This window comes from Lonchura striata, chromosome 1 (assembly GCF_046129695.1).
Source record: "Lonchura striata isolate bLonStr1 chromosome 1, bLonStr1.mat, whole genome shotgun sequence".
NCBI lineage: Eukaryota > Metazoa > Chordata > Aves > Passeriformes > Estrildidae > Lonchura > Lonchura striata.
Genome location: NC_134603.1, coordinates 27,994,700 through 28,018,367, shown reverse-complemented (window position 1 = coordinate 28,018,367; position 23,668 = coordinate 27,994,700). Strand labels below are relative to the sequence as shown.

Sequence of the window (23,668 nt, the reverse complement as noted above, 5' to 3'; positions counted from 1 at the left end):
GGAAGTACACTGTGTTTTCCTACTATTTGTAACTCTTTGAAAGGCCTGGATGTAGTCCCATGTGGTCAGTTGTGTTAATGTCATGGGTTTACCTCAAATGACCCAGAGGTCAAAAAGCAAAAAAAAAAAAAAAACAACACAGTGTAAGAACACAGAAGGGTATAGTATCTCCCTCTGTCCCCAGGAATAACTGAAGAGGTGAAAACACCAAAGGGAAACAAATGTGTAAGTCTGATGGACACCAGAAGGTTAGTGCTTTTTCATAATCACATTTTCAGGCTGAGGGCAAGAACTTTATTTCACCACTGGTCTAGTTGAGAAAATTATTAGCAGCTATATATTTCATATGTTTTATGTCAGCCTTCAGCACTTAACCAGCCTATTAAAGTAGAGAAATGTTTCAGTGAAGAAATCTGCAGGAAAGCAGCATATGGACAGCAATTCAAGGAGTAGAAATTTAGCCCAAATAAAGGGGAGTTTCACTGCATAGATTAAAATACTCAAGTCATAATGTCTGCATATAGGTTTTAATTTATTTCCCTGAACGTAGGCATCATGATGCCAGCAGGTTTGGAGATGAGGGAGCTGCACCTTTCTGGAAATGGACTGGTGTACCAGAGGGATGCTCCAGGATGTCTCTGATGGTACTGTATACCTATGTGTAACTAAATTAATCTTCTAGAAGTTGTCCACATAAAAAGCATTTGCCTAAACCATCATTATACCTAATGGTGGTCAGTCATTGACAAAATGTATGTCTGCTGTACGTTGATGTGAGTATATGTGTAGGCTTTGCTGTCTGTGTTTAATGGGTACTTAGACACACAGGACATATTCAAGAACCTGTATGTATGCACCTAATTTAAGTGTCTTCATTCTTGAGCTGAATCCTACCCTTTATCCATGGAGATTATATAAAGTACTGCTTGTCTCAGAATGTGAAATTCAAGATTTCAATGACACAGATAAAAAAGGACTTAAGATTGTCCCGAATTAAGAAATCTCCACATCTAAAAGATATATTCATCAATTTAATAAAGACCTAGTGACTTGATTTCAATTCTTTTAATTGAATATAAAACAGATAATGTTTGTGGACTTCATTTGGATTCGAAAAAGCAAACAGCAAATAATTCTTCAAGTTCAACATAGTATTTAAAATAGAAGTGTGAGCTCAAATCTAATGGTAAATGACCTCTTATTTTTATGTGAGGAAAATATATGTGTAACTTATTTACAGTGATAGATCTTTTTGAATGACCCATTTAAACAAAAGCTTCTTGCAAGTTAAAATAATGGGAGAATGTAGTGATACTTATAAAGAATTTTTTTCAGGAAATGTCTGCTCTTTAGGAAATTTACAAGATTCCCCAAGCGATTGGGAAGTTTAATTTCACATGAAATGCAGAAGAATTAAGTGAACATTTCAGAGCTGCTCATTTCATACTCTCATTTTCCATTCCAAATACCTTGAAAACAGTCAGAGTTTTGGGCTATCTCAACCAGATCAGTGCTTCAACCCTCAGGTTAAAGGTTGAAATGACTGAGTCTAAATTAGGTCTCAACTATGCCACATATTTTTGTTCTAGTCAGTATGAAGGCTAAAGCATGAGCCATCATGATGAATACACCTGTACAAGAAAAAAAAAAAAAAAAAGCAACTGATTTGCACCAAAAAACCTTATACTTTTTTTAAATTGAAAGGCAAAAAAAAATGCCATCAATAAAAGCAATTTGCCATAGTAGCATAATTTTGCATTAATAAAACATCTTCATTGTGGATATACTTTTCCTTTCTCCCTATGGAAGCAGTTATACTTCATGAAACTACTTTAATTTTCACTGGATGAAAGGGAGAGGGGCTGACGTTAGCCACAAGGCAAATGGAGGAGCAGCTCTGAGCATCACCAATCAATATTTATGCCTGTGGCTACCATAAAACGCTGGGGTGAAAACAGACAGGTTTGAGCAACAGCAGAGTGCCTGTTCTGAGCTCTCCCTAAGCTCATCCTATTTCCCAGGTTCCAGGCTTTGGTGCTGGAAACTAGAACTGAAAGCAAGGTTCCCCTGAAATAATGAGCTGATGTTCGAAGTGACAAAGTGGTAAAAAAAAATCTGGATTCTTCCTATTTCCACTGCTCTTGCAAATCTCTAAATCATACCCAAAGGGCAACATTTGCAGCAGCAGAGCTGCTTTGTTCCCCCGACTGAATCATTGCTCATTAGCCTTATCTTTAGTAACAATTATCATTTCTCATGCTGTGCAGGCCCAGTGAATCTTAGGTAATGTGGCTTCAGGCTGGGTATGGGACTTGTGCACACACCCTGTGGCAGATTTATTAGGTACAAGAGGATGAATCTCAAGGGCAATTCACAGCAACCTGAGCAAGTCTTTTTTACAGGTTCCTTTTTAATGTTATCATTTGAATGGATCATTTTGCATATTGAGTCATAAATTTCAAAAAGATTATTTCATTCAAAAAATAAGAATGAGATAATATATGGGATTTTGGTTCCAAATTATGAAATATACAACAATCATATTTTCTCATGTCAGTTAGAAAATTCATAAATTTTCAGGACAACATGGACATGGAAAAGCAGGATTTCAACTATGGATGCACCAGGGCTACCAATTGTTATATTACTGCTTTTGCTTTGAATACTACAGTGCCTCTTGGTGTTCTATATAAAAATGACCAAGGTTTTCTATTTGATATTTCATTCTGATTAGGTATTTTGCTTTGAAATAATGTTTATTATTGAATTTAACAGGCTGTTTTTATTACTACCATTAACAACCAATCCCATTCTTTCCCTCTCTTGTTCTTAATTTCTTTAAAAAACCTATACAATAGCAAAAGAATTTGAACATTTTTAAAAGTTTAAATTTATAAACATAAAATAGAAAGTTCAAGAAATACTTGTAAAAAAGATAAGCAATCACTTTCTCATAAATTCCCTGACTGGAATAGTGGTGCCATGTTGGCCAACATTTATAGATTTATTCAGTAACTTCTCTTTCCAGCATGTTGCAGCTGTTTAGGTGACACCACTTTCCTGCCTAGCATTGTTAACATTGATTTTCATAGGTAACAAATATACAAAAATGAAAAAATCCTCAAAATCCTTTAAACCAGACTAATTTATATGGCAGAATAAATGTGGCTACTGAATTTGTGATAGTTTATGTTTGTTATATTTTAATGTTGAAGTTTTGTGTTGTCTGGAAAAGAAATTTCAGAAACCTGTGTGACAAAATATGACTGGCAGTTACATGTTGAGGACGAAAAATTAATTCTACATATATGAATTCTTTCTATTCTGCAAAATATGTGAATTTGTGATAGAGAATATGTTCAACCCAATTCAAAATAAAGGATGGATTGATACAAAGATTAATGAGAGGGGTAGAAATTTCATTGCTGGTTTTTTATTCAACACAGAGTTGGTCCTGAATGTAATTACATGGATAAAGAAAATCTGCCTTTTTGAACAAGTGATGGATTTTAATTTTTTTAATGACCCTGATGGGCTTATTTTGGAAATTTCATTCCTGAAGTAGGAGTTCTCTTCTACGAACAAAGAGAGCCATATTTTACCATGGAGAGTTACCACCAGGATATTTGAAGTGCTGGGAACTGTTTGTAATTCTGTTGTGAAATGAAATAGTTCTGAAACGATCACTTTAAAAAGGTGTAGACACTAACTTATTAATAACCATTTTCAAGAACTGGCAAAAGTGGACAAGAAGGTTGCATTAGAGAAGGATAAATCCTCAAGGAAAATTTTAGCCAACTCTGGCTTTTTACTCCTAGAATCTCCTCAGGATAGTAACAGAACTGTGAATTGCAGGCAGCCCACCAGCCCTCAGGAACAGAGGAGCACAGCAGCAGAATTTATTCTGCTCCTTATCTTGACATTGCTTTTAGTATGACAGCCAGGCAAGATACATTAACCATTATTTTAGTATAGAAATCAGTAAAGAAAATTTTTCTTACATATGCGGAGGGATCTTAACTGGGATACTCAGGTAGCATGAGACTTGTGTTGATAAAACTCAGAGGTCATAATATCCCTCTGCCTCCATTTCTCTATTTTTTGCAGTGGAAGTCATGAATTATATTTATTCCTCCTCAAAACTCTTACAATTTTGAATTGACTAGTAATCACAGATGACTATGAAGAGCTAAAGGATTATGTAAATACAAACTATTTTTCTTGTTATTGTGCTGTCTAATACATTGTTCTCTCATCCTCCCTGCCATTAAGCTGCCATCAAATGCAGTTTGTACAATAAACATTATGGCCTTAATCCATGTGTTTATAACTTTAGAAGCCATAATAATGTATCTTACTGGCTTGATAAATATACCTGGGTAGATAAATTCAAACTTTTTCTAATTAAAGGGAAGAGGGCCATAGTTTCCATTAAGCTTTTGGGTTGTTTGTCAGCACAGAACTTTCATGGGGTTAACTCATAAAATAAAACTTTTCTTAACACTGTCTTGGGAACAGCATTAGCGCCCAAGTAAGAGCATTTTCTCTATTAACCCCCTAGACCTCCCTTTATGCTTGAGATTAATCAGAATCTCCTTTCTACTGGGGCTAATAATTCCTTTTTATCTAGAGATAAATGAAATTCAAACACGATAAATACCACAGTCAAAACAATGCAATGCTGGCTTATTTGTATGTTTATAGCCTCATACAAATGGATAGATCTGCTCAGTTTTTAATTACTTCTGTTAATCAACCTCCCTTTAGAAGCAGAAACCATTTTTGAAGAAGGAAACCAACGTTTAGCGTTTCACAGCAAAAAAACCCTTCATCAATCACCTGACCTTTCTCAGCCTGCCTTGAGGCTACTTCAAAGAAAAACATCAGTGGGCAAAACTTGGAAATCTCAGATGTCTCCAATTTTATTCCTAATTCCAGATTTAAGATACCTAGAAAGGTTTCTGAATTCAGCTAACCATTTTCTGTGCAAGCAAAGAGAAAACGGGGGAAAAAATGTGAAAAGCAGAACAATAAATCTGCAAGACTTTTTCACCTTTTATTTTTAGGTTTCTTTGCTTTGTGGGAGAACAGGGCTTTAAGTTTGCCTCCTCCCTGTGAAAAGTAAAAACTGCATTTGATAGCAGCCAGGAAAGCCCCAAAAAGGCTTGACATGCCATGTTCTTGTGCTATGCTAGCTGAAATCACTTATTCAGAGAAGACCTTCAGTAATTTTCTCACCTTGCAGATAATTATTGAAAGGAAGGGAGACTGTGAGGGTGGTGACCAGAGACAATAATCTTACTAACAAGGTGTGTAGAAAAAGACAGACCTTCACACTAATATGAAGACTGCTATTAGGTGTATAGTACTGCATTAAGGAGTATCACTAATTTAACCTATAGACCCTATTCCGGGCAAACTTTCATACAGTTCTCTGTGTACATACTAGTCAGCAGAAATCACAAGTCTCAGATTTTTCACTTCATCAGATTAATTTAGGACTTCATCTTTAAAGTAGAAGAGCAGCTATATAGATTCTTTTCAAATTCATTAGAATTTCATTCTCACTCACTGATTTCAAAATTGTCTATCCAGACCAAAAATGTTCCATTTTATTTCTGCATGTGTTTGTAAGACACAAGTTGGGGTTTTTTTGTACACAAGGTGATACTATTACTACTTAAACTGTGTATCTGTTGAAATGCAGGTAATAACTAATCAGCAGCTAATTTTTTTTTAAGAAGTACTGTTCCTCCTTTCTTTGACCTAAAGGAATTCTCTCAGTGAATGCTTTAACTTAAGGAGCTTTTAACGGAGAAAAATCCATTAGAGCAGACTGTAGTTAAGTATACTTTTGGCAGCTAAGATGATGCACATGATGGTTAGGAGAATCTGCAACACAAGTCCCCACAGACTAATCCACAAAACTGCTGAAACAATGGAAATTCTGCCATTATGTAGCAATCTGGGCTCTGGTTCAAATGAGAGAATTCCTTTCAAAGTGTGCATAATGCACCTGTATTAAGTTGATTATATGTTAAGTAATTTAGGCGCTTGCTTAAAGTTGCTTGCTCAAAGTTAGCAGTATCACATGAAAAGTGTGAGAAGATTAGTGAGAGAAGAAGGGTACTAGGACTTCCAGGGTAAAATTAACAGAACAGTGGTAAGAGTGAGCAGGAAAGGAAACTGCTGTGCCAGGGAGTGGCCCACAGGGATTTCTCCAGAATCAGCTTTAATTAATGTTCCAGTCCACAAGCCTTGTACAAAAGCTGAGATCTGATAGAGATTGCTAATAGCATAATGCTGTCCTTTATCATTTTAACTCAAAGGAATACATCATGAATGAAATGAATGACACAGAAGACTGGAGTAATAGAAACAGCCCAAAGTATCATAGTGTAAAATTTAATGTAATCTCTAATCATAAAGTAGGTAATAGATTACTGAGCAAGAGAGGGACCTTGGGGCAATCCCCGAAATAATATCAGACATTAATATTTTGCTGCTATGGAAAAGACAAGTATATAACCAGAAATTATCAGATATGTTTTCAACAGAGTGAGTGTATAACTACACAGACCAGCAAAGCCTCCTCTTAAAGACAATAGCTTTGCTTAGGCAATATGATTTCAAATGGGAATAAGGGCAGAGAAGGGCCGCAAAACTGATTATAGAGTCACAGAACCTATGATACCCAGTGAGTGTGAAAGGCATTGTTTCCTTCAACCAAAAAAAACGGAGGCTGTGAAGGGAGAGAAGTGCTCTATATAATTAGAAGGCTATTTGTAAACTCTAAGGAAAGAAAAAAAAAGAAGGAAACAAAACCATATATGCTGTCTGGGTAGTACAAGTCATTTAATATAGCACAGAATAATTTCTGATGGAAATCTGGAATCTGGATCATCAAAGCATTGAGTTTCAGGAAATATTCACAGAAGAGATGGAAGAAATAAACAAATCTAACTGCTCCAAGAGTGCTACATCTGACACCTGCAAGGGATGGCACGTGTTTTCTCTTGTGACCAGCAGGAACTTGGGTGTACTTTGTGGGGTAGACATTTTCCAATTTGAGAACAAGTAGGTAGGGACTTGATCAACAGGTGAACAAATTAATTATAGTACATATCACTTAAGTTAGTTTCTTGTATGTTTTAATAAGGATAGATAAGAAAATTCTGTGGAGATCAATCAGGTTAAGGCTTAAACTTCTTATTTGCTTTCCTTCTGGTATCAAACATGAGATATTTTCATTTTTTTGCAAGTTGGAGATACTGCACTGTAGGAAAAGTGAACGATGGTCAAAGGCCTATAAGCAAAATATGGCAAGATGATCCTGGTATGGCCAGACTAATATCGGGAAATGTTTGTAAATTTAAGGCAGTCTCTACAAAAGAAAATAGTCCATTAAGGCTTCAGTGCCTACTACAGAAATGCCTCTAAAGTTGTTCCTTTCTACACACTTTTAACTGGTAAATCTACTTCTCAGTGACAGTTTACTTCCTCAGACATAAAATTCAATGTCAAAAAATGCCATTTGAAATTTTTAAGAGTCCATTATAACTGCCTTTTAAGTTTTCTTGATTAGCACAGAAAATATGGAACAGCTATTAAACTGCTGTTCCCCTAATAAACATTAATTATAAGACAGCAGGTGATTAATCACTGATAATGAGTTATAGATGACTTTTAATGGTCAGCTAATAGTGTCATGGGCCTTTAATGCTGAAAATAATTAAAATTAATATCAGATTGTATGGTGAATACACATGCTAAAATGTGCTTACAGTTCAAAAAGCAGACAACCAAATACAGAAGGAATATCTTTCCCTGAGACCGTGACATTTTCTATCTCAATGCTCTAGGCATGTGCAGGAGGGGAAATATTAATTATTGGTTTAAGGACTGTTTTAGACAGAGCTTGGATTTGGATTATAATTTACAGCTGTTTTTTTTCCCACTTCAGGTGAAAGTCCTAACCAGCATTTTGCAGTTATTCTCCTTTGTTGTGGTTCCTGATACAAGAAATCTTGAATTATAGCATGGAGAGTGAATTTATAATGGCAAAGAAATTTTTCCATCACTTTTCCACTTCTGGAACAACCTATAGATTATTACTAAGGCATTCCTATGAAAATACAGATGTGACTTGCAGTCTCTCCCTGGTTGCAAAGAAAATATAATCCTGACCTTCCCTTCCTGGATGGCTACAAGTGATGCTGCTCTGAAAGGTGCAGTCTTCATTGGGGAAGAGCAGTTCTTTAACTGAAAGAGAGTTATAGCCCTGAAAGGTTATCCAAAATTATCAACATTTTGCACCATAATATTGTTCAGAATGAAACAATGTGCTGGTTTTCACTTCCTATCCCATTGGGTCATGTGAACATCCTGGCATTCACTTGCCTTCCTGCTAGGAACCACACTCTCCCATTGTACATCTGGAAAGTTCTCTCTACCCCAAGAGGTGCTCAGCACAGATTGCATTGCTTCTTTAGGGGTGCTTTTTCTCCCAGGACAGGCCTAAGCTTTGTGTTCAGAAAGGTTTTATCCACACAGAATAGTTCCTTCAATATGTTGTATCCCATACTGTGTTTGGCATTGTTGGGAAAGTGTTAGGAAGTGTTTGAATGATCATACAGCTCAGACAAATATAGGATGGTGCTTGAGCCCGGGTCCTGCCCCTCTTTCTATTGTAGTTAAAGTCTTTGGTACCTAATTTATGTCATTGCAGATTATGGAATCAGTATCTATGTATTAGGGTTTACCAGGATGGTAGCAAAGCATTTTTTTAAGGAGCCTCTTTCCCATTCATGGACAAATTAAGAATTTTGATATATAATCAAGACATATAAAAAATATGATTGTTATAAAATTCAAAAGAATTTGAGGAATAAAATTTCATATTTTTTGTGGGGTTTTGTGGTTTGTTTGGTTTTTTTTTAATTTTGTTTTTGGTTTTGTTTTTGGGGGTTTTTTGGTATCTAAAAGCCAACAATGCGCACTGGGTTTAAATGTCAAAAGCAAAATAATCAGTTCACCAAGGCAGGAACAGATGTGAATTCAATGTCAAAATAGTAAAAATATCAAAACTAAGTCCTGGTTTTGCAATAATTTTCATATTTTACACTAGTCTTTTCTAGTTTTTTTCAGTACCTGTCAGTATACCATGTTACCTTGCTATGTATTAAATCCTGATCAGTCAATCATTTACACAGGTGAACAGCTTTACAAATGTCATCAAGCAAAATTAAGCAAATTTATCTGCCCACATAAGTAGTTGTTTTTATTTGCAAGCTTTTCTGAGAGCTCATGTGAGATTGAAAGATCTTGGCATATGATACAGTATCATGAAACTTTGAGTTTTATTCTAAATATCCACAAGGGTTATTCCATTCACATAACTGGTGGAGATAATTTCACTTCCCTTTTTGAATTAGAAAAATATTCCTTTCAAGGACATATGGGAAATTTGAAATATTCAGGAAAATTTATGAGCATTCATATGGATTTATGGCCAGATTTTTGATAACCCAGAAGCCCAACTTTCTAACTGTTTGTGATCACTAAACAGCAGAAGACAGTTTTTGGAAGAGTTGCACTGTCAAGCACCCATTGGGCTGACCAGATTCCAGTGCAGAAAATTACATTTTGCTTATGATAATTGATTTTTATGTTTCAAACATCAAGGCCTGTTTTTTACCTGCTCTCCTAGTCATTAGACTTGTGGCTAACCTGGAACATGTTGCTAAATCCATCACATGCTTATCTACCTTGCTGAATTGTCACCCTGATAATTTATTAACTCTTGTTAAGGAAGTGTGCTGGTTTTAATCAATGAGATGGCAATTTGACTTCTGTATAAAATACAGGAAAGTATTATGAATAAGATCCAGACCAGAATTTCAAAAGCTAATCATTAAGGAAAATGACTCTAGGTTTCTAGTGTTAATTAGTCTTCTGTCTCAATGCACATTTCTTGTATGCTGTGAAACATGTTTAAACAAAATCAGAGGACTCTCTTCCATTGAACAGTTGAGTACTTACATGGTTTTAGTCACATGCAAAACCTAATCAGCTCTGAGCTGCGGATATACAAATTGCATTTTTTATTTATAAAGGGGAAGGAAGCTTAAATTACTTGATTGGTCTTCTGCCAACACTGAAGCTGGAGAAGATTTAAAATAATGTTGAATCCTTTCACAAATACCTTAATTGCAAAGGCAAGTGATTAGAACATCCTTAACTCTTTTTAAAGACAGTCATGTTGCAACAGAACCTAAGTCTTATCACGTAATAAGGTGAATGTCACTGGAAAAGATAATGTGTATGTGCAAGACGATCCTGTAATCAGCAATCCCAGAGCTCAAGAAGAAGCATCCACAGTGGCTCATGAAAGCACTATGGGATCCTGCAGGAGAAATGGCAAAGTACAAGATCATTGCCTTTTTAGTAATAGGGCTGCAATTAGGACAGGATTGCTTTTTCCTTGTTTTGCCCTGTAATTACATATAACAGCCTTGATAAGATTAAGTGCTGTGATAAATTCTGCATTTTTGCTTAGCTGAAAATAGGAACTGTATGTGTTTTTAGATAACCAGATAATTTAAAATCTCATCATCAAGCTCATTTGTCAGGACTTATCCAAAGATTGAAATCAATCAGATTCTGTTTCATGTTCAGGCATATCATTTTTGCAACAGAAAGAGATATAATGCTTCCATAGCAACACATTAAATACATCAAGTCCATGCCTTGAGAGCTACTGACATTAGTTTAACCTGCATTCTCAACTCTTTGTATGAAAAAAAGGTTGCTTCATATATATATGTAGGTGTTTATGTGTGTGTGTGTGTCCCTGTGTAAACCTGAAAGTATCTGGTATTTCTGGAAATTACTCTATATACCAGTGAAGCTAAAGACAACCCCCTCTCCACCCCCCGTCTCACATATTGTACAAAATCTATTAATAGATGGACATTTAATAGCTGTACAAGTGTATCTTAATGAACCTTAGGATGGTATAGCTTTACTTGTAATTGCTGACAACTATGTTGCTCTACATTTAAGATCCTGCGTGCTTATCAGAGATGCCATTGACTTGTACTTGTTCTGTTTATTGATTACTTAATTAGTTTCCAAGATAGCTAATCAGGGACAAATTCAAGTGTTTAAGCATCTCTTGCTGTGTCTCACTTTGAGCACAAAATGGTGGAGCATCTGTTACTTGGCAAAATAAATTAACCCCACTGAACTGAACTAGTTTAAATCATGATATAGGGTACAAAGTTGGTGCAAAAATATGAAAGTAATTTGGGGGAAGCTGGTGTGCTGTCTCATCCTCCAAAACTTATGAGAAAGAAGGCTTTATCGGCTTCCCAAATGATAATGCACAGATCATTTTTCCTTTTTCTTCCACACAGTTGTTTACCAAATGTAGCCTTTAACAGTCAGGATAAGAAGCTTTTTGCTCACAACAACAACCTCTAGGGATTTCTCTGTCACAGAAATAAAATCAAGCAAATGTCAACATTCTTAGTAGCAAACATTGTACATCACAGTTGAAACTGTGATGTACAATGACTATAATTGACTGTGGAGGGTGGTATCTGTCTCAAAAATTTAAACACTGAGCTTAAGCTCACACAGCATTTTGTTTTGACAAACCCAAAATTATATGTCTGTAATTTACTCTTTTAAAGTGGTATTGAATGTCTATCTTGAATAAAATTTCAAAAAATATTCAAACTAAAAAAATCATATTTTTTAACTGAAAAACTTGACATTAAATGTATAGGTTTTCTGAGAGACTGTGTTCCTTAGTTAATTGTTCAGCATACTTGATGCAGATTCATGTTATTTGGGCTTATTGAATCTGCTTTATAAAGCAAAGGGCTTGGTATAAAAACCAATATTTCTCAGGTTTTAATGAGGTATTTGATGTTAATACAAGAAAGAACTTCTACAGCTGCATAACTTTTAACACAGAATTCATCATAGAATTAAAAAATCATAGAATAGTTTGGGTTGGAAGAGAACCTTAAGGATCATCCAGTTCCAACTCCTCTGCCACGGACAGAGCCAGCTCCCACTAGACCAGGTTGCTCAGAGCCCCATCCAATCTGGTCTGGAATTCCTGTCTTCCTGTGGCCTCTGACAGTTTTACCAGGTGTTCAATGTACTTTTTACAATTCTTTTTGAAAGATGAACAGAAAAACACAGCATATTAGCAGGGATCTGTCCAAGTTTAACACATGTTTTTTTAGCCCTTTTCCCAGTATAGACTGAAGAGTCCAGTACTCAGGAGCATGTCTTTATTATCTGAGAAACTTCTCTGCTATGATACCCACGGCTGTTTAATATGAGAACAGAGCAGTAGTGCTCAAGGCTTCTATTGTATCTTACAGGCAAGAGAGATGATAAAATTTGATTGGCAATCAACTCAAACTCAAAGGACAATAAACCTAAACAGAACTTTAATAGAAGTCAGTGGAGAGGAAAAGTGGGGGAAAATAAAATTAGAAAAAAATTTCTGAAAATCTTTACAAAAATAATTTGGCACAAGTGAGACTTTGAAATAAGGAATATTCTAACTGTTGCAATAAAATTTATATATCACATTTATTCTCAACAAATATACCAGCCTATGTTTAACTTACACAGATATATGATTTCTTTTTTTTTTTTTCCTAATGTAGCATGCAAGCTCATCTATATGTTATTTAATAATAGTGGATTGCTATTAAAATATTTATTCCTATGTTAGTCACTATTCCAAAAAATAACAGACTTGATAGAAAGCAGTCTAGAAATTTCAAGCACTCAATCTAGTGCTTGAAAGAGGCTCTGCCTTCTAATTACCACTCACTAGTATTTTGCCTAATATTTTGAAATCAGAATATATCAATAGAATTCATTATTTTGAAACTCCTTAAATTGAGTAATGAAATTTTTTTTTGAGTCTGACTTTTCATGGACTATTTTTGCTGCTGAAACCAGTAAGTAAGTTAATTCAAACTTTGTATTTGTATGAAAATGATTTAACTTTTTTTTACAGTATTCCTATTAAAATACGTAACCAGGATAGATAACTCCTATATATGGTTAATTTTATAATTTAACAAATATAGGGGTTATTTTGTTATTTGATATCAAATTTCACATGAGAAACTTATTAGACAATTCAGTAGCTCTCAGGATAAAAATGTTTTGCCATTTTTATTTCCCTACAGCAACAAAAATGAAGTCAAGGTGCTTCCAGTGATAACCTCTAGTGTCTTGATTCCTTCATCTACTCCTTTTTTAAAATGAACATGTATAATAATTTCATAAATATTGAACTTTAATTCAAATAAATGTAACTGAATGTGAAACATGGAGCAAAAGCAATTCAGTAAGTACTGAATTGTACCATTGTACCATTACAATGTTTTTTTGCCTGGTTTCTTTTAATATGAAAAGAATCATTATCCTATAACTAGAAGAAGAGGAAGCAATTCTTAAAATCATATCTTTGAAGAAACATGAAATGAAGCATCTCCAGAAAAAAAAAAAAAAACAAAATATTTGTTGATTTTACAACACAGTAATCTACTAAAAATTTTGTGAAGAAATGTGATGGCACTGAAATCTGGCAGAGAAAAAGAAATAATGTGGAAACTTAAGAATAGCTACTAATAGAATCAGAAAATTGGAAGAGTGCAATATGTGTTTGTTAGTATTTGTGTAACTTGCATAGCCAGGTTTTGCAGTAATTTGAGAGTTTATAATACAATAGTCAGTGCACGGTCATTGTAATCCTTTTGCAAACTAACTATAGACAAAAAGAATAAAAATTACTTGTGGCAATAATTTGTTCTCCCAAGTATACAGTGCATATGAAGCATCATTTACTGTCGACACCAAGAGATTTCACAATACAGTAAGAGACTACATATTATCACAAAGCTGTCCAAAAACCATTGGGTTTAAATGATAAATTTAATAAGTCTGCTTGTAGTAAACTCAGGTTCCAGCTCTGAATAAAGCAAACCTAGGCACAAAGGGAGTTTCAAAAAATTCAAACTAGTAACTGGCATGTAAATGAACATTTCATCATTTTGTTGCTATGGCTTAACATCTATTTTCCAGAAAGACACCTATCATGATGTCATTAACATAAATTTTGGTTCCTGTATGCGTGGAATGAGAAAAATGAAAATTCTTCATAGATTCTAAACGGGTTTAGTGATCAGAATTTAATGCCATTCCATACTTGCCAGGTGAGAGGCAAGACGCTGAAAAGAAAATGAAAAATCTCATTCCTTTCTTCAGTCTGCTTAACAAGCAATGCAGGGTCAGCAGAATTAGTGCCTGTGTACAGGTGGTCCTGAGGCTGTTCCTGTCCAACCTGGGAGCTGCTCAGCAGCTGCTGCTCAGAGGATTCCACAGCACACCACTGATGCTGCTTAAACAGCATTAACTTTAGCCCCGTTAACATGCATTGAGCTGTGCTAAAAATATGATGCTGCAGAGAAAAACTGATTTTTGGCTGTTAAAGCCCTCTCCTCTTTTATGCTGAGAAAGCTCAGCTGAATACCCACGGAGATGCTTCTGAGGTCTATTAAGAAGAAACAGCATGGAGCTTGCAGTCGCATCAAAGATACTGTATCAGATCAGTGCTACATGACAAATTACCACAGTCTTAAATGGTGAGGAAAAAACAGTGTGAATAAGGGAGGCTGATATAATTAATGTTTCCACTTTAATAGGTATCATTTGGAGAATTTTAGTTTCACAGTAGGTAAGTAGCTTAAAGAAATATTTCTATTGGGTATTGTATTTTAGTGTTGACTCATAGACAGTTGTTTGATAAATCAAGTTCCAGCACTGATAATGATATTCAAAAGTATAAATAAGCCACATTTGATCTTTTTTACTTGTCAGAGAACTATTTTTCTATGTGTTGTACTCACTGGCCTTTGAAAAGCTTGTTGGTTTCTGTGGAATCCAATTAACATGTGAGCTTCTTGAGAGTATGTTAGGGTTTGGGGGGTTTGGGGTTTGGTTTAGAGTTGGTTTGGAGGGATAGTTTGGGTTTTTGGCGGGTTGTTTGCTTTTGTGCAAGCAGGAACATAGGAACAATCAGTGTAAAGTTAAAAAATGTTCATTTCTTAGTCTCTGCTTATGTTGCAGGCACTTCTGTCTGGGATTCTTTCAAAGAAATCCTCCCATTCATACTACCTGTACGGCAGGGAGCATGCTCCAGTCATACCAGATTCTTCTAAGAGATGAGACAAGAGCAATGGGCTCAAGCTGAGAAATAAGGGATTCCAATTAAACACAAGAAAGGTGAAGGTGCTTTTGCTGTGAAGGTGTTTAAACATAGTAATAGTTTGTCCAGAGGGGTTATGGAGTTTCCTTGGAGATATTCAAAAGCCATCTGGACATGGACCTGGACAAATTATCTAGCTGACACTGTGTGAGCAGGAGGGGTATACTGGATGATATCAAGAGGTCCCTTCCAACCACAAAACCTCTGTGGTTGGATCTCTAACTCCATATTGTGATAAACCAGCTATGAGCTCTGCTTCTAGATACTGAAATAGTTCAGTGAGTGCCTGCTTGGAACTGCTGCATCACAACCATCATGCAGCAGCTATTTCATCTTACTTCCATTCTACTCACATCTGAAAATTAGTTCTCTTTTGAAGCCAGATCGTTCTGTGGGTTTTACAAGCAGCTGAGATACACAGCAGTATTTGTGCTGAAATACAAACATGAGTGCAAGGTAATAGCAAGCAATATTAATCTCATCTTTACAGTTTTTGAAAGGTATCTACAGCGTGTGTGCCAGGGAGCTCCAAGAGGCCAGGTGATCCACGAGGCAGAATGAGCTGGGAATTAAGAGTAGGTATGGCATGGGCCTTCCCTCAGGATGCACCTGGGCAGAGTGGTGAGAGACAGGAGTCCCAGACAAGATGGGACGACAAGTCCAGTCCAAGGTGAGCCCATTTCATTATCTTTATGGACAGGAAGGGAGAAAAGACAACTTACAATGTAGGTGCAAGGTCTACCCAGGACACCCATAGAGCAGGACATCAGGAGGCAGGTCTGAGCTCAGGGACACTTACAGCTTAAGACAGCTCTTCATTTGCAGGCTTGAGCTTGAATAAAACCCCTATGCCCATGGGCAGAGGGGGTAGATGCTAGCAGCAAATGCCACTTTTATTTACTGTTTGTATTGTACCAAGTACCTGAAACAATTTTCATTAAACCAATTATTTTTGTAATTGTGTTTGATGCCTATAGTCAAAATTATTTATCAAACATTAATACAACATGTTAATTTTTTGAATTAGTTTTCTTTCCTCCTTTAAAAGTATGAAGGGATTTTTACCTTTTCTCTTGGTAGCTGGCAGTTCTATTGCATGTACAGATTTTTAAAGAGAAGTTGATTTCCCATTAAAATTATTTCTTTGTTAATTCTTTCAATGATAATGATTATTCTTATTAATAATGATGATTACTACTATTATTATTTTGAAGCACAAAAGAAAGGAGGTAGGAATGAACTGACTGTCTGTTTAAAGAATCTTCCTTGAACTTCTCAGAAAAACATACCAAAAAAAAAAAAAATTGGAAATAAGAGGTAGTATTTGAAAATAAGCACAAATAAGATAATGAAGCACACCGTAATTTTCTGTGCAGCCAGCAAGAATGTACTAGGAGTATGAGTCTAAATTCTTTCAGTAAAAAAAGCCCTTTCACCGATTTTGTTGTCTTAAGCAGTGCACAGGGCCATTTCACACACCAAGGTGAGGTATTTCTATTTTTTGTTCTGCTTTGCATGAAATAGGGATCTCAGTGGTTGCCCACAAAAGACTGGCTCTCTGATCATCGCAACTTTACACCATTTATACATTATAACAAAAAAAGCATCAGCTTTCATTACTTACAGCTTATGTAACTTGTTAATTAATTACTCTTCAACCCCCATTTGCTGATTGTATCTCCTGCCCCACATTCTAATTAGTGTGGCTGTGCAGCTCTTTCCTTCATTTGAGTCCGGGGTATGTTTTGAGTAGGTGGGCAATGAGTCCCAACCTCCTACTGCTGGAATTACCTTTCCTCCAGTTTCTGCTCAGTTCTGCTGACCTCACTGCTGGTGGCTCTTGTCACGACAGCCAATTCGTCTTGGGATTGTCTCCACTTTTCCTTGAAACAAAAGACTAGCCAAGCATGCAACATTAATGATGCAGTTGCTTAATCATAAGTGTCCAGTTAGAGCTACTAATGAACAGGTACAAAACCAAATTGCTAAATTTAAATTATTGAGGGGTTCAAGTCTTGAGGGGCTTAATATCAACTTTAGTAGACATAGGTCATGACCTGGTATAGCTCAATGTAAACAAAAAGGGAAGAATGTGTTGTAAAAAGAGACATGTCGATATACAAGGTCTAATTAAGCCTTAGATGTGAACTAAAACTAGTGGGTTTTAACCTCTTCAGTCTGATTTTTATTAGAAATAAACAATTTTTTTCCACTGAACCAGCTTTTCAAGGTCTCTTATTCTAGTTGTCATGCAGTTTAAATACACAATGAACATTCATTACAACACTAATCTGGCAGATATTACACTTCAAATAATAGCTGCCTGCCTTAGCTCCTGATTTCTCCTTTTTTAAGTACTAATTACATATGTCAACAACAGTCAATTTAGAGTAAGATAATTGCAGGTGTGGAAAAAGGTTACTCTTTGCAAATAAGTACTTGAAAGATAATAACTTTATAGTATTAGGATTTTATTTACTTCAAGATCTTTAAGAATTTGTTGGACACCTCTGAGTTTAACTATAGATACAAATTTAAAAATATATACTGTCCATTATAATTTTTTGTGTGTATTCTTATTGCAATAACTAACAGATTTGTTTAGGGATCTTTTCATAGCAAACAAAATATACAGATATTTTTTGGTGATTTGGAACAAAGTTATAGATACAGATATTTAGATATTTATAGAGATAAAGATATAGAAATTTATTCCAATCCAATATATTACATTAACTACTCAGTAGTATGCCTTTTTGCGGATACACTTTTTGTCAGGCTGTCTCAATTACAATAATTTTGATTAAAAATCCTGGTGACAATACTATTGCTCGTGTATTTCATCATGTAAATGCTCAGCATGCTGTTAGCTGTGGATACTGTCTATTTTTCAGGATCCAGAAGCATGTCTGCATCCACAAATTTTGCATGGCTTATTTTTGTAAATACTTCTTTTTTAAATTTCCCTTACTTAAAAAGTTAAATTAAGTGTGTCTTTGTAATCCAGGACAGATTTATATAAAGAGTAAAAAATGAGAATTGTTATTTTGATGCAGCATTTCATTATCTTTATGGACAGAAGGCCTCTCCAAATATCTTATACTTTTGCAAATTAGAAATCTTCTTGAGCTATTCCTAAAGGACATAATGGAGAACTGATCAGTATTGTCAAGTGATAATAAAGTTTTACAGGCTGGAAGACTGCTTTCTTATCACCACTTAATCCCTTCACAGTTGACTTTTCCAGTTTCTTCAATTTTTCTTCTCAGATCATGTTTTATAATTTTCTGATAGTTTCACACACCTGTGGTTAGTATTAACCTCTTAGATCCTTCCAATTTCTCTTTGGTCTTAGATTCATCCAAGACCCATCTCCTGGATGAAGCTTCACCAATGTCTGGGAGAACGTTCCCTGTTCCTTATAAAACATTCCTTTAAACCTGCCAGAGTGCCATTGATTCATCTTAAAACAAAAGCATGCTACTATTTTTGGGCCAATATGCAGTTTGTGGGTCAGTATAGCTTCTAGGTAATTTTTTTGCTGCAGTGCTGCATACCTACATTTCTCCAAATATTTAATCATCTGATCCTTACAGCAAACTTTTTGTTCTTTTTCAGCTCAGCCACTTGCACAACATGGTAGGTCTCTGGAAAGGAGAGCATGAGTAGTTATAGAGCAAACATAGTGTTACTTAAATAGAGGAAAACAGGTAACTGTTAATGGTTAATTTAAATTGTTTAAATTGTTTAAACTGTTAATTTAAATTAATTGGAAAAAGAAAGAAGGAAATAAAGTCTGTGGGAAAAAGTTAACTTCAGAGTATCAGAACTGCCTGAAACCATGATGATAATTTTTTTTATCTAAGTAAAAGATTACTTTTTAAACATTTGTGATTATACTTATGATAGTGCATAAAATATTTTTTCTTGCACACACCAAGTTCAGGCTAAGTTTCTGGGAAAAACACAGGCAAAAGTTTTTCAACTTTTGAATGGTAACATATTCAAAGTAAAAAAATTTGTAAGATTATTAGATCTCTTTCAACAGCTAGGTGAATACATTATACATCACCAGTACAAGTTTTATATTATATAGAATTTACAAAAAATTTACAAATTTTTTTTCCTATAACATTTTTTATTAGCTATAGAAGGAAAAATATATATTGCTATAAATTACTCTTCTGTCTGCATGTACCTCCACCCTACTGGTGGTGCTTTTGAGGTATCTGGAATATTTGTATTGAAATATCTGAAGATGACAATGAACTGAAGAACACAATAAGTTGAAATGGATAGCAAACACTGAGGTCAAATGTATAGCAACCTCCTTGTGTAAGCTGTTTAAAGCATATAAATATATGGCAGCTCATTAAGACCTTCTCCAATTTAAAATTATGAAAGGAGTTCTTAAAAAGAGAATGACTTTTTATCTACTCATGTAATCTTCCAATGCAGTGCATTAATAAAACATCTAGTACTTTCAGGAAAAGTTGATAATTAGTTATTGGCACTTAGTTGTTTATGACAGCTGCAAAGGATATATTCTTAATTTATATTTTATACAGATACTAATGGTTAAAGTTAGAAGAATAATTAGCATAGTAGGACATGATGATTCATGCTGTTATTGATATTGTTGCAGTCAGCTTTATGCTTCCATGCCAAAATTGTCATATTGATTATTATTTTGGCTAATGGTATGCAAGCCCTACATCAGATTTCTGTCTAGACAGTAACAACTTTTATAAAATATTTACTAAGAGTCTCCATGACCCAGGATTTTTCTTGAAGCTTAGTTTTCTTGCTTATTTTCACTTTAAAGACTGACAGCTACTGAAAATGCAGTGTGATTTTCTGATTTGGAGACCTTGAATAATCTTTTCCTGGAGGCTCTATTTTTCTGAATGTTATTTTCAATATGCAGAGTATATTAAGGAATGGAAGAATTTTAGCATATTGTGTTTATTAGTCATAAAGAGGGGGCAGGGTAGTGGGGACTGTAAAGTGCATTTTACATAAGCAGAAATCTTGCTGCAACAAAACCAGTTAAACCATACATCTTGAATAGAAAGAATGCCTTTTTTGGGGTTTTTTGTATATTTATTCCATCAGACCTGAAGAATTAAGAGTTAGATAATCTTTTATGTGAGGAATACCTGTGCAGAGAACACTAAAACCTGACAAATTCTAAACAGATTTTACTTAATTAAAAACTGCCTATCCATCTAATTAAATATTATAATTGTGATCCACCACAGTTATCTCTCCAGAGGATAAGAACACACTCCATACTTCTGGATGATCTAATTCAAGTGTGATGTAGAGGGGTTATGAAGCACATGGAGAAAAACAGAGAGAAAGGCACATCCTGACATATAAAGCAGTTGATTGGCATCCAAAGTTAAAAGAATGTCAAGACTGCAGACATTTTCTTAGAGAATCTTCATTCTTTCATTACACAGCTATCTGTCAATGTGGTAATTTTTGAACATATAAATGCTATTTATTATGTGGGAATCTAGTTTGCATAGGCTGCTGGCCCCATATCTGGTCCATATCTGAGCTCATATCCTTGAATTTCAGAAGAAGAAAACCCAGATACAGTGCGGGGAAGGAGACAAATAAAAGGAGCTTACAGTATGCTGTAAGTATATACATCCCATCCAGAAAAAAAATATTCATAAATTAATATGGTTTACACATCCCATCCAGAAAAAAATAAACAACCAGAAGTTAATATGGCTTATGAACAACATCTGCCCTTACTGGTAGGTGTAGCTGTTGATTAAGGAACTGGTAAATGGAGCAATATTTCATTTTGGTTAGGAAATAAATTATGGTATATAGAATACTGGAGATTTTCTTTAAGTATTAAAAAAAAAAAAAAAAAAAAAAAAAAAGACAAGACAATCCATTATCAGGAGCAGAGAAAAGGATATTTAAGTGTTTATTTTTTCATTCAAGGTAAACTGTGCCCTGGTATGGTTTCTTACAAGAATGAAAATAACAGGAAGGTAATTTTATAGATATATTTGAGTCAAAGACAACATCCTTCAATCTGATATTGTATGAGATATTACCAGCACAGTGTTTGTAAGCATGTTCTACGATTGAAAATGCCAGCTGAATCAATACCTATCAGTGTGCTCTTAGTTATGAGAGTCCATGTGAGTGTGACTTGCCTTGCAGATGCTTCTTGGGAAGGTCTGTTTGAATCAGTAACTTCCCTGCATTAGAGGGAACAAGCATACTTGCTATCTATAGTTCATCATTTGTCATTCTTCATTTTTAAAAATTTTTAATCATTCAGTGAAGACACCAACACTGCTGTGTGCCTAAGGAGACCAATAACACAATGTGATGACCAAGAAAAAGCTGAATTGAGTGACATTCAAACAGTTTATAGAACAACACATTTTCTTTTATTTACTGAATACTTGCTATGACCACACAACATATTTTTAATGGTTTATTGATGAGAAGGAAGGATATTATTGCAATTTTTGGGGGGTTGTTTTCTTTTGGGTGTGTGGATTTGGGGTTCGTTTTTAATATTTAAATTAAAAGTTTAAACATTTAAATTGACCTTTCTAGGTCAAAAGTTTTCTTCACATTAAAAACATAGAGCCACTGTTAATAATAAAGAAATAATATAACAAAGCTCAGAGAGACAAAGTCAGTTGTAGAGTTGTAGAGAAACATCTTATTATGACCTTATGTCTAGCTACAGAAAGAGAAATCCTCATGGATTTCATGAATGCTGAACCACAGGAGAGGGTCTGAAGTCACAAGTGATAGTACTGAGATATTTGTAGACATACACCAGCTTTACACCACAATCACACCTAAAACAAAGAGAAAATGATAAACATTTTTTGATGTTTAGGTTATAGCCAAGTGGAGACATTTTAAAAATAAGCGAGCTCATTCTTTTTTTTTTTTTTTCCAAGCAGGCCTTCATCAAATTAGCTTGCAAAACCTGGAGAGCTACTGAGCTGATACTTGGTTTAGCTGCTCCAGTCTTCTTCCTAGTATTTCAAAAAATAACTAGCCATGGACTGAACTTTCCAATGCCACCAGAATTGCTTTAAAATGGCAGGAATTTTAGGGGAATCCTATTTTATGCATGTTTTGATTTATGAAATAAAAAATAACTTATAACCTTTCTGCTAGGAATCAGTAACAAAGAAGGCTATGTTGAGAATAGCTAGAGGATCCCCTATAAATTTCATCAATAAATGTGTTTCAACCTTTACTTGGAAACCTGGAAAAACTAAGTATCTCTACTGGGTAATCATGAAAGCTGATGTTTTCTCCTCTTGTGAGTTCTCAGTCTGGAACAAAAAATCCTATTGATGGAAAATGAAAAGAAAATGGATTTTGGAAATAATAGCCAAATATACTAACAAATAAAAGAGATTTATTAAGCCTTGAAGTTTCTTGAGCAGTAGTTTTTTTTTTCTTTGTATTCCCATTTGTCAGAAAGGGCAAAATAATAAAAGACCTTTCATGTGAATTGACAGAAAAAATAGGTTTTGATTTAGAATTTTTGTTAATTCAGTCTCAGTTCAAATGAAATTGACTCACACCACCCCTTTAAAAAAAAACAAAAAAAAAAGCCATGTCAGATTTTGCTTTCCAAGAAAGGTTGCTTAAAATTATTGAAACACACATTGCCAAAATCGAATGTGTGTTCTTCATCCTTTACAGATGCAGTGTCATCTCAGCTATACCACTGTGGCATAGCTGCCTTTAGATGCACAGGTGCAGGGGATCTGATGATCCCTGGCAGGATCTATTTCAGAGACACAAGATTACAGACATCTCTTCAGGCTGAAAAAATACAGGTTCTTAGTCCCAAACCATCCTTGTAGCTCTCCACTGGGCTTGTTCTGTTTTGCTTGCTCTGGTTTGTACTGGAGAACTGCAGCTTGGGCACAGTACTCCAGCTGCAACTTCATAAGCACAGAATAAATAGAAATAATCAGCTCCATTTACCTTCCCCCAACATCATGTGCTGGTATAAATTTATTGCTGTCTTCTGACACTTAGCCTCTGACGTGCAACTTAAGACATTACCAGACCCCTAGAAGTCTTCCACATATAATAAAAGTACTCATTATTCAAATATTAAATATTTGGGTTTCTTTTTTAATTAATAGTTTTTGCCTTAATGCTTCAGACTCTCACGTCCTCTGTGACCTGTTCAAGACTAAACAATCAAGTTCTCTCTACATCAGTGAAGATCTAAGCATGCCCTATACTGCCTCACATTCTCAAATAAGTATGTGTTTAATGTCTTCTCCTTACTTGAAATCTGTAATCTTGAAATTTTTTTTATCAGAAAAGCTAGAAATT

At 35.0% G+C, this 23,668-nt stretch overlaps 1 protein-coding gene across 10 annotated transcripts in view; it reads left to right on the top strand.

Annotated features, from left to right (window-relative positions):
• RALYL (RALY RNA binding protein like) overlaps positions 1 to 23,668 on the top strand; it is a 372,311-nt gene that overhangs the window by 54,808 nt on the left and 293,835 nt on the right. Inside the window, exon 2 of one of the 10 annotated variants that reach the window (XM_077783051.1) lies at positions 20,894 to 20,954. The exons of the other annotated variants lie outside the window; for them this stretch is intronic. The gene's annotated coding sequence lies outside the window, so the exon portion shown is untranslated. The remainder of the gene's footprint in view (positions 1 to 20,893; positions 20,955 to 23,668) is intronic. 10 annotated transcript variants of the gene reach the window in all.